Source organism: Drosophila mauritiana, chromosome 3R (assembly GCF_004382145.1).
Source record: "Drosophila mauritiana strain mau12 chromosome 3R, ASM438214v1, whole genome shotgun sequence".
Classification (NCBI taxonomy): Eukaryota; Metazoa; Arthropoda; class Insecta; order Diptera; family Drosophilidae; genus Drosophila; species Drosophila mauritiana.
Genome location: NC_046670.1, coordinates 5,379,768 through 5,392,245, shown reverse-complemented (window position 1 = coordinate 5,392,245; position 12,478 = coordinate 5,379,768). Strand labels below are relative to the sequence as shown.

General features: G+C 42.3%; 1 protein-coding gene across 2 annotated transcripts in view; it reads right to left on the bottom strand.

Moving 5' to 3' along the window:
* LOC117144034 (transcription factor E2f1) overlaps positions 1-12,478 on the bottom strand; it is a 39,934-nt gene that overhangs the window by 14,335 nt on the left and 13,121 nt on the right. The window contains exon 2 of one of the 2 annotated variants that reach the window (XM_033308995.1): positions 10,056-10,083. The gene's annotated coding sequence lies outside the window, so the exon portion shown is untranslated. Of the gene's footprint in view, positions 1-2,440; positions 2,557-10,055; positions 10,084-12,478 lie in introns of those variants that run through there. The other variant, XM_033308996.1, reaches the window with a different exon arrangement.

The window sequence follows — 12,478 nt, the reverse complement described above, 5'->3', positions numbered from 1 at the left end:
TTGATTTTTTCCCGTTTGTCATATCATAAACTCTTGCGGGTGGGCGAGGCGAGTGGGCGGGTGGGGTAGTGGCAGACAATGCGGTGGCATAGATATGTGGCTAGCACAAGCGCTGCGCACATATTTGAGCAGATGTTTCTCCTTTTGGACTGGATCAATGAACTCAATAGTCGAAAATTCGACTTAGACACTTGTGGCACTTTTGGTTCGAATGACTGGGTGGGTTGTAAAGGTCTTTAAGCCACTAAGATTAAATAAAATATTAAACCATAACTATAGCAAACAAGTGATCATTATAGTCACTCAGTTCCCCTGGAAAGTATGCTACAGTTTTTTCATTACTGGAACTCTAGGAAAATGTCAAACTCCGAGAATGTTGACGTTAATACACGGTATCATAACGACCAGGAAAATCATTTTGTGTATTATTTTCTTGTATTTGAACTAGTTCTACACATTTGCTGGTTAACATTCGAAAAGTTATCAACTTGCCCCTCAGCCATTTATCCTTTCGGTTAATTTCCAGCCCAGACGCATTTGGCCGGCAGCATTTGAAGTCTGAGAGCCTGGAAGAGCTGCGCCTGGCATTCATCAGGCTCCTCGACAGCCTCGTCACACGTCGCTCCCTGCAATTCCTTCCTCGTCATCCTTCCGTCGCAGAAGCAACCCCTTTGCCTTCAGTGGGGTGCAAAATTCGGATATAGTACTATAGCATGCCGAACACACCGCCACCCCCTCTGGCGCACGAGGAGCCAGACATATGGGAAATGAAAGAGAGTTGCCGGCGGAGCAGGGAAACACAAGAGGAAACCACGACGCCGGCGTGGAATGCAATCAACAAGAAAACTACTTGAGAATCTCCGGCCACGGCGCAATATTCAAATTTGAAAATAAAAGTGAAACAAAAAGAGGGAGGTGCACACGGGGGACGGGGGGAACGGGCGGTAGGTGGAACGAGACGTTGAAGTTGAAGTAGACGTCGACGTCGCCGCCTGTTTGACAGAATGTCAGTCAGAATTTCAGATCCAGGGTGGCGTTTTTTTATTCAGCAGCTTTTAAAGTACACTTGGAGGATCTTACATTTTTACTGACTAGAGTCAGAAATGTAGAAAACTCAGAAGTATCTCTTTGTGATCTAAAGATACAAAATATTGAGATAACTTCTTTAGAATTTATATATAATTTTCAATTGAAAGAAATACTATAAAGCGTACTTCTTCTACACCTCTGATTATTGCATTCCAATATATTTTTGAATCTTTGAACTTGCTACGTGATTTTTCGCAGTGTACTGGCTCTTAGTTTCTTCTTTTTACCCCAACCGTTTGCCTGCAAGGAACATTTATTGAACATCTTGGGGCACATCCTGGATTCTCCACGAAATGGATTGTGTCGTTGTGAAGAAGCACTCCTTGAATTTTCCCAGACGACAGCACCTTACCCATTTTCTCATTTTTCTTTCCCATTACCAAGTGGCTTAAATGTTTCACCCGCAAAGTTTTCATTTCCGACTTGACAAGATGGAAAATAAATTTGATTTTAAGAGTAATTATTTTGACAGCCGCTAATATAATAAGCTAGTGCAATTTAAATATTTAAAGATGTAAGGAAATTGTTATGTACTGTCTGGCGATAACAAACCCAAAAGCTTAACGTGTCATCGTTTATTTATTATTATTGTATTTATTTAATACACTTCACTGGATCGGTTTAATTTGTGAGCATTAACAAACCTCCATTTACGAGGTATATAAGGGAATAACAATAAAGTTTTCCATCCACAAATGCCCTCTATCGGTTGACTCTATTCATACACATGTGCACATAAATGTACAAAAAGCAAAAACAGTGACTACGAATTACGAATCACATTGCTCAACGATCGACATTGAGACGTGCGACTCCGCCAGCTGGCCTCCCCCTTCGCGCCCACTTCCTCCGGCGACTGGAGCCCCATGTGGGGGAAAGAGAGGGAGAATACCTAAAGTGGACTACCTGTCCGCCCTAACTGTGAGTGCGATTTCTCAACAAACTCACAGATACTCTGCAAACGCACACAGCGAACTACCGACTTATATGGTTAGACATTCTCGGTTTTCGGTTTTGAGTTTGGTTCTCGATTCTACCGAACCACGTTCAATGAACTTCCCTCTCTCTTCATGTCTATCTGTAGACCGCTCTCTAGGCCACAAGACTGCTACCAACAGAATGAATTCGTATTTATGTTTAATTATACATTTACATGTAAGTGGAAGCACCAACAGACGGTGGTAAGAAATAAAACAAACTTGGCCGGAAACAAAAGGTTCTTAACTTGAGTTTCTTTCACGTCCATGTTGGCTATCAAAAACATCTTTATATAAGTCGGATTTTAAGGAACAAGCTAATTTGTAATACCCATAAAAGTAAAATATTCACTTTTCACTCTTGTTATACTTACACAATTGAAGCCTTGATGAACAATTTTCTTGTATAATCCAAAGTGTTTTTTGGCAGCAATTTCGAATTGAATTTTATAAGATTTTATAATTTAGTTATATACTAATGTAATTACAAAAACTTAATTCAAATGTAATAGTAGGGTGTAATAAATAATTAAGCGTTACTTTGCTTTAAAAGAATTTGGCTTTTGTTAAGTAATATAAGAATAGTGAATACAGCTTTAAGAACTGGAGTAATAAGTTGCAGAACAATTTTGAACAAACTTTTAAAATAGAAACACTTAAACAGTAATGAGATTTTGAAGAAAAACTGGTTGTTTAACACGTGCGATTTTGAATAACAAATAACAAACAGAAAACTTGAAAGAATTTTGAATATTGCATAGATTGATTCAAGGTGGAAACAAAATTTGGTGTTTGATTTTTTTTTTTGAGTATTATAATATTTTGTATGCGTTCATATTACAATCGTGATTTATGAATTTTGAGTAATATCCTCGGAAACCGAAACATTGGTAGTGATGTTTGTTTGTGGGTTATAACGAAACACAACACTTTGCAAGCGGGCGTTTACTTTTCGTATCTTGCAGATACATTATTTTGGATTCACTTGGGTGAGTTGGGATATTATTTTCAATAATGCTGTCAGCGATAACAAGGCAATAACAAACAACGCGCGAATAACGATATGCGATCCAGAGATCAGGGAGATCCGCTGATCACTTCCACTTTCTGCTGCGTTCGATTCGTAAATGTTGCGTACTTCTTTCTTGCCACAACAAATTCCGAAAAACCGGGCGAAAAGGAAGAAGCAGAGGGAGAGAGAGCAGAGAGCCCGCAAACCGAAACAGGAATGCAATTGCAGGGGATCATGACTGCTAGTGCCAGGGAAACTGCCGGAGAGAGAGCTAGTAACGGGGCGCATGAGCAGGAATGCAGCAGGGTAACAAATCCATAAGGGAGGATAATGCACTCGGATCGGAGAGGCCGCTCGCCAAGGAGCAAATGGGAGAGGGATCCGGAGTGCGGAGAGCTTTTCTCCGAGGTGGCATGGCCATCGAACAATAGACGTCTGGACAGGGATTTCCAGCGCCTTTTGTTCCCGAATCCTTGATTGACTAAATGACCCAACTACGGCGACCAGTCGAGAAGCTGGAAACATGGACGGCGGCACTGGGAGAAACAATATTTCCAAAAAGAAGACAACATCAACAATTTGTGCAAATATATATAAATATATCAGCTCACATTTAATTTGTTTAAATAAAGAAATGGCTGCTCAAAATTGAAGCTAGTTAATTGAATCTGATAAACTAAAAGTAACTAGTACCTACAAGTGATGGTAGTTCTTTAACCACAAATACTTTTAATTAATCGATAGAGATAGGTGCATTGTCTGAAATAGTTCAAAATTATTTTAATACTCCCAATGCATTTCTCTCTGTGCAAAGAGGGAGTTAGCAACTGTGTGTGAAAGGGAAGGCAGCACCGAGGGAATCTCCAGTGAGAGTTACTTACCGTACTTAGTTACTACCAGCAAAAGTTGCCTGACCTGAAAAAGGCCTCTTCTTCTGGCGATAATGATGTTGACAGGTGCTAATTGCTTGCCTAGGTCTAGGTCCATTGAACCCCAGTATGCCAGAACTTTAGAGCAACTACAAGCCAACTGGAGACCAAGAAGGAATAACGCCTTTATGGTCATGCAAATCCAACAAAAGAAGTCCAAATCAACCGGAAGTCTGAGTTTCACAAGAGGCGAACAAAAATCGCACAAGATCGCACGATCGGTACTGACTTAATAACAGGGAGTGAACAGGACACGTCCCCCCTTCTGATTGCACACAAAAAATAAATTATATACAGAAGTGCGGTCTTCAATATTCGCTGACTTCTGAGATTAGCAATCAAAGTTCGGCGATTTTATTTTCAGATCATAAGACTTCAAATAATCTTAGAATTAAACTTTCAGTCTTTCTTGTACGGTGCTACTTGGTAGTTTAACAAACAAAAATGTTTATCTGAAATCTTAAGATTATCAAATTATTAAAGGAAATGAATAACTGCTGAGCTAAGTCATTTCGTTTTATGTACTTTAATGTGCGCAGACTTTCCGCAAAAATGTAATTATTCGTTCGGCAATAAAATTACAATTTTTATTACATTTGTTAGTCAAATGTGACGGGGCTAAAACGACAAAAAGGGTGAGCAATAAATTTTAAAATATAATCAGTTTATGGGTGATTTTGCAAAAAGGAGAGCGGGGGAAGTCACCGCAGACGTCGTCGGAAGTAAGGATATGAGACAGGAGATTGAGTTGTCGCTGTCTGAGATCCAATTTTGCCCCAAGTCCTTTTTGGGAGGCCACGTAAGCCCCGCGTAAAATAAAAGTCACGGCGCTGCGAAGCCAGTACTGTACAGCCCATAACTGTCAGGTCCTCCAGGATACGGATGGGTAGTACAGACTGCCCAGGACATTGCACTGCGGATAGGTGAGCGGAGAGCAGAGCAGGAGCAGGAGCAGGGAACCATACCAAAGGGGAGAGAGAGAGAAGAGCTCGTGTTGCACTCAGGGGGTTCGATGAGGTTTGACAGAGGGTCTCTGACTGACGTATTGCTGCGATGTACATATATGCATGAACGTTCGAGGAAGGAAGAGGAGAATAGTTTGCAGCTGTCGCTCTACGGCTTTTACTACCGCTGACACACACAATCAGCAATCACCAATGCAAACCAACCGTCTTAGCGCATGCCACAAACAAGAAAAGGGGAGTTGGCATAGTAGAAAAAGGGGACGCAGCGAAGGATCTTACAGACATTCCTACAGATGGCAGAGGGTCTCTCAGGGGTCAGGCCGATCCTTACAGTGTACAGCGTGCTCGGGTGAGGATCGTATAAGAACTGTAATGGCTAGGGTTAGATGGTGGATCTGAAAGCGCTCCGAGTTGGAAAAACAAAGAATAGTACTGGAACATACCATCGATCAATTGGTGTCCATTTCGGCTACTCAAACATCTGTTGAATAGATGAAGAACGATGTTTACCAACTTAAGACCAAGTTAGCTTTGTTTGAATTTAAAAACATTTAATAGGGTTTAGAGAGATTTTAAGCCCATATGGTAATACTTTTATACTAGATTCACAGTTTCTCAGTGCTAAATAACTGCAAAAGATAGTTTTGGTATTGGTAAGAGAACTTTGTATCGACTATTCAACACTTGATCTATTACTACCAACAAAATTACTTCCACCGGTTGAGTCCTGAATTCCTCTCACTTTTTATTAATAAGAACCGATTGGAGTTGGGATCATTAAGCATAGAGACAGGAGAAAGAACGACGCGAAAGAGATAGAGAGGTGGCTACCTGGACTACCTTTGGCCGATCTGATCTGAGGAGATCTGGTCTGGGCCGGGACTTGGACCTGAATCTGAACCTGAGGCTGAGGCTGAGGTTGCGGCTCAGGCTACACCGGTTTTCAAATTGGGGATATGCTCGCCTCACGTTTTCTGCTTTCGTTCATTTCAGCTATTTTAAGTAACAATAACGAGAGGAGCCGCCGGCCAAGGAGTGCGACCGGGACGGGGATACGCGGAGCGGTACGGCAACAAAAGCTGCCGTTGCCTGTTCCGAAACCTTCGGGCCAAGTACCAAGTACATTCATAAGAGTAGCGGCGGCCTCAAATGTCCCAGGTTGAGATTCAGGTTCAGGTTGACGCGGCACTGAGCTAAAAATTCTAGTTTAAAGCAAAAAATTAATTTTACTTTCAGAAATTTTTGCAATAAAGTTTTATAGCAATAACGGAGTAACAATATAAATTAATCTTAAACTAACAAAACATTGTTAAAAGACGTTTGTGATATTTTGTAGTTTTCCTTAAGAAGTAACCCATAAATCTACTTCGATAACTTGGTATACAATTTCTTTCAGTGCAAGTACCAGATAGGTAGAGAATCTTAGACCGCTCTTTCCACTCGAGTTCCCTCTCTCTTTTTCTCTCTGTGTTTGCTGCGCTTTTGTTTTTCCCATTCACGGAATTCCAGGAAATTTGCCGATCAGTAAATCTCTTGCGCCTTTTGTTGTTGCGTTTCCTACGAAGCAAGAGCGGAAAACAGGACAAGATCAGGAAAGGACACTGCCCGAAGGAGGAAGAACGAGAGCGCAATTAGCCTGGAAGGGACAATGGGGGTTTTGGGCTCCAAGTGGATCCCAGGCGTGGGAGCTTCCTCCTTCTTTCTCGGGAAAAAGAAATCCCGAACGGAAGTAAGCCAAATCCAAACGAAATCAAATGGTGTGGCAGATGTCCCAAAAGAAAACAATATAGGCAAAATAAGAAGAAGTGGAAATGGAGAAGAACGAGGGGAAAGAAGAAGAACGAGTGGAAAAGGAGCAGAGCAGCAAAAAGGTAGCACACACGCACTTTTACACCTGGTTCGCTTTTCTTGCGCAAAAGGAGGTGTGGAACCAGAGCAAAAGAGACAGCCCGAAGAAGCACCCTTAAAAGGAAAAACTAAAAAAATATAGTAGTAAGTAGCAGTAGTTCGAGCACCCTTCATAGCAACCAACATCTTCCACTCCTCGCTTTCCACCATCCACTTCAGACAGTTCCCGCTGCTGGAATGTAGGAAAGTGGAACGAACCAGGGGTGGAACTTGGGCGAGGGGTGCGACGTGGGGTGCAGCCTGCAAATGTCGCGCTTTTTGCCTTCTTGATAGGGTCTTGTAGGGCACTTTCGTATGTCCCGCTTTCAGAGAGGGTTTGTTAAGCCTTGGTGTAATGAAGGACACTTTTCCTTGCATCACGAATCGGAGAAATAGTTTTTTTTATTTAAAATGGAATAGTACCTACCTAATACATACCATTGAAAAACAAGGACATCTCATAATTAAATCAAATAGACTATTTTACATGACTTTTTATCAACCTTAATAAAATAAAATTGTTAAAATTGAATAAAAACCAAAATTTCTCGGACTGTTTTTCTGTAAAAGTATTGTTTACCACCACTCATAAATAATAATGAATTTTATAATCCCATTTAAGAGTATTCGAGTCTTCGACTTTCCCCAAAGACAAAGGTCCTTTCTTGTTGCTCTGTAAATGTTGCATGTTGAGGTATTACACCTCACCCCATTTATTTGCATTCTGTAATTGTTGCTGCCGAAATGCAACAGCAGTTCTCTTGTGAGGCTACGCCTTAAGGATCTAGTATTAGAATGGACCGACTGTTTTCGGCTGCCTCATTTCCCAGTCGAGTTTGTTGTTCTTTCAGGGCTTCCTGCAACTGCAACAGGAAGCGAAAAGTGGTTGCTGCTGCAATAGCAGACGTACAATGGGGAACGTAGCTCAAAACCCAGCACTGTGGCACAGTGGTTTGCTTTGGATTTTGAAAATTCAAATTTTAAAGTGATTTGTAGAAAAGATAAAGGTTACAAAATTGACATACCTTCTTAGTAATTCCGATTGGAAAATTTTATGAATAATTTATGGAGCTAGCAAAACTTGGAATACCTCTTCACCACCAACCCCAATACCTCATTTAAGATTAGTCGGAACAGCCGCCAGTTTTGAACCAGTGTGCTGCAAGGGCGCAAATTTCGAGGGGAGCTGGTTAGAGCCCAAAGTCCACTGTAGGCATTGACATGTGCCGGGCCACGGAGCCACGCAAAGTCGATGGCCCCTTCTCACCGAGGAGGGTGACCACCAGTAGCAGCACCGGCAAATCGAGGGCTGCTTCGCTCACGGCACTGAGCCAATAATTAAACTAAACTAAAGCAGCCACCGGGAAAGGGGGGAGATGCAACCCCTAGCCGGGAATTTGCCAGCCAGCACTGGGAATAGGGTGAACCACTTTTCATTCCACTTTTCGGTGTGCGCAAAAAAGAGTGCAGAAGTAGAAGTAAAGCAAACAAGGGCAGCTGGCAAGCCGAATAAGCAAACACCCTTCCAAAGGAAGGATTAGTAACCCCAGAACTATTCCTACTGTAATTTTTCTAATATTAATATTAATTAATAGTATGTAAAGATAGTAGTAGTAGATACTTTTTAAATACAAAATGTGATTATTCTCATCTTTGGAAGGATAAAAATTAAATTAATTTTATTAAATAAATTAAAACGATTAATAGCCTTGTATCTGAGTCTAGAAAACAATTGTGTTGAGTCTTCTCCCCATGAGAATGATCAGTGGGTAATGAAAACAAGGATGCTTCTGGGACTGTTGATCTAAGGTCGGATGATTCGCTCCGAACGTGTCAAACTTCTGGGCAAAACTGTCGTGCCCTCGTCGAGGGTAAAGGGGTCAATAAAAATAAAATGGTATTGTAAATTAGAGCGGAGCCAGCCGGAGGCAGGGGGTGCTGCAATGGAGAGGCGAGGGTTGCCGGTTACAACTAATCAGTTGGTCCCCTTGTAGAGGTATGTTGCGCAGGCGCAGTAACAGCTGTCACTATTATTTTTATTTTCCATGCTATTGCTGCTCTTGTTGTTTTTCTTTGAGGCCGGACTTGGGCTGCCTGGGGCATTTGCAGGATGTGTCGCGCGTGTCAAGAAAATCCTGAAAGATCTTGGTAAACATCCTGGCCCGAAAGCGGCGAAACTGTGCGAAATCAATACAGATTATGTGCGAGACCGGGATAAGGCGACAGTTGGCCGCCTACCTAAAAAATATAATGGGGAGGGATGCCTGATGGATGCAATGTGCAATTACATGCATGGAATCGGAAAATCGGAAATCAGAGCGGGTTAGAGGTGAGGTGCGGATCAGGGCCAGGTAGAAAACCGGACGGCCCGTGTGTGAAAATCATCGGAGCGGAATTAAGACCCTCCCCGAAAAGCCGTGGGATTAATTAGCATTTGGTTTCGGGACAACATTTTAGCCCCGGGCCCCGTTTGTTCGTAGTAAAATTGTAATTTATGCATTTGGCGGACAGCAACGTGTCAAGTGAATGTCAAACAAATCTGTGAAAACAGTTTTGTGGAATCATCATCCCAGTAGGGAAAATTCAAATTGATTCGTAAGCTTTAGATGAAGCTAGGAGAACGAGGAGATAACCAGTTCCCGTGAACCGTGTGACATTTGCCGGGAAATACAGAAATGCAGAAATAACAATCCGCCGATCCTTGTCCACTGGCGGACTTACAAGTTTGTCTTTTGATGTTTGTCCGCGAGTCTGTCCGCCAGTTTGTTTCGCCTTATTTCGTTTCGGGGTTAACTTGTTCCCTGGCTTTGTTTGCCCGGTTGTTTGTGGTCCTTCAAAGTTGTTGGCTGTCGACTTGTCCACGGTTCAGTGGACTCGGGTTCCTTGGGACGAGCGAACCCTTTGCTGGCTCGGTTCACCATGGGTTAAGTGCAGATCGAAGTGAGGAAATTTTATTTGCATACAATTTAGCTTAAATAATTTGTTTACACACACGATTTGTCCGGGGCACTACAAATAGGAACATGGGATAATCTCAGTCTTTGATCGCTGATTTAAGGAAATGGGTTTTCCTATGATTTCCATAAATGGGTTTCACGAATATACTTAATGAGCTTATGCCTTTTTATTCTTAAAAATTCGGTTTTGTTATATTCTATAATTTTTGTAAAAAGCTAATGAATAAATTGACACTTACCAATGATTCAATAATTAAAAACTGCGATCTGCAAAGAAAATAATGATAAGTGAGCTGTTAAATTAATAAGTATTACTAAAATAAGAAGCAGTGCAAATTGGGTTTTTTTTTGCTTATTTTCTCTGGTACATACACACATCTAAAATCAGTTTAAAGAACCCCTAGCAACTTGTTGAGACTTCTTAAAAATCTTCTAACCATGTGTTTGTGGATGCATTGTCAGGTTCATTCTACATCAATCTACGAGAATGCGAGGCTGGGAAAACACATCGCTCCTTTGGCCAGGGGCCCTAACCTAAATCAACAAATCGGTCTAAAGCTATCCGATTTAGAGCAAAAAATCTGGAAACCTGGTTCGGAGGCAAACACAAATGAACAAACACAGCGCGCTCAGGCAATGCCAACAAAGTTGTCAAATCAAACAGAGAACTTGAGGAGCAGAAACGAGATCCAAGCTCTGGCAGATCCCGATTTGGATCGCCTTGGTTTTGGTGTTAAAAATATGAGAAACATTTATAACTTTTTGCTGAAGAGTTCTTCTCCTCGCTGGCTGGCATTTAAAGAACTTTAGCGATTTATCCGCAGCCGTTTCCCCGGGTGGGACTCCACGTCCCCGAGCGCCCCTGGGAGTGGCCACGCGGATCCGCAGCCGTTTCCCCGGTGTTCGCGGAGGCAGGCGAAACCTGATTTGCTGCTGACGACCAAGAACGGGGGCTAAGGCCAGGAGGCGCAGCCAAAGTCGCAAGAGTTTAAAGGGCCCGAGCGAGGTAGGTAGGAAATAAAACCAGACCCCGGTCCAAAAAGGAGGAGCAGGAGGAGTGACTACGCAATAGATGGCAGGAATCGAAGCGGGAGACTGCGGCCAGAAGACTCCAAGCACTCCTCTGCTGCATTCCGCTGGCGACTGCCACTCCGAACTTCCAGCGCTTCACTCGGCCACATGTTGCACACACTGTGAGAATGAATTTAATTAAGGCAAATCCATCCCACAGCAAAAGCCGAGGGACCAATGGAGCGCCACACAACCCGACCAGACACCAGCCAGACCCCGATCCGGATCTTCACCAGCGGAGCCAGCCGAGTGCGTCTAGTCCAAAGTCTAGTCTTGGCCAACCGTGGGACCTGATCGCGGCCAGATCGATGAAGCAACTTGCGTCGACGTTCCGAACAAAAGGAATTGGTTATGACAAATAACACTTCCCCATAAACATGAACAGTTCTAAAAGGATAAAAGTTCTCAAGTACTTATCATGTAATGGCATAAGGAATACAATTCGGTTAACTTTGAATATAGTTTTATACAAAATAACGTTAAGAAAGTTTCGTTCTTGGACTGATGAGTCGTCTTTGTGGTTTAACAAACTTCAGAATAAGCTAAACCCAAGAAATTTCTACTTGTCAAGCTGTTGCTCAGCAAAAACGCAAGATTAGGAAACAAGTACCACAAATTGCCAAGTTTAGAGCTAGACCAACTGAGAATGAAGCCTGTCGAGGACAGATAGTGCCATGGTGCTCATTTGGTTTATCAACAGAACCCATATTTGTGGTTAGTTGGGGAAGTTGAGTACTTGGCATCGAGGGTTCCACATGTGAACACAAATTGGAATCAATGTGCAGTCGTAGTTGCCGCGATGTGCACCGCAACCATGCCAATTAAATCCCATTTCAGTGGCACATTAAAATGCAATAAAATATATTCCGTGTGACTGTGTGAGCGCTGACGCTTTACCATTGGAGCGTTAAAAATATTTCATGCCCAATACCCAGTCCCGGTTCTGTGGCACGGCATTCGTGCCTCCTTGCTGCACATGCTCCGAAAACTGAGGCAGGCGAGCCCAGAGAAACTACGCGTAGAGATGCTGAGGCTGGCCAGGCGATAAGCTCACAATGGGTCTGCAGTTTTTAGAGTTGAACGAATTATGTAGCCTCGAAAACGAAATTCGCCGCCGCATATTTAGCTCGCATTTCAGCATAATTTGATGTAATTTCAGTGGCCTCCTGCAACATTTTGTGTCTGTGCTCAAGAGGAGCTTGGATTGCCGAAAGCCACGAGATCGTGGCAGCCCCAACTGGCCACGAAATTATATTGCGGAATATTGATCAGACCCGATCCCAAGGTTTCTCCACTCCCTGCGATTCCGAAACTGCGTGACCGCCCCACAGAATTTCATTTTTATTTTCAGCATTTTTATATACCTAAATCTACACAAGTGAAAGTTGTTTTTATGCATCTGCTGATCGGACATACTATTTCTTTCTTGTTCCCAAGAAACCATTCTATTTCTACCTATTCTATTTTAGAAATATATACCAACATTAAACAAACATAACACAGAATATTGGGCGAATACAAATTATATTATATTAGCCCAAAAAATGTGCAGTTTTGTTTAGATATACAAAATCTATTTTATCTGTACATT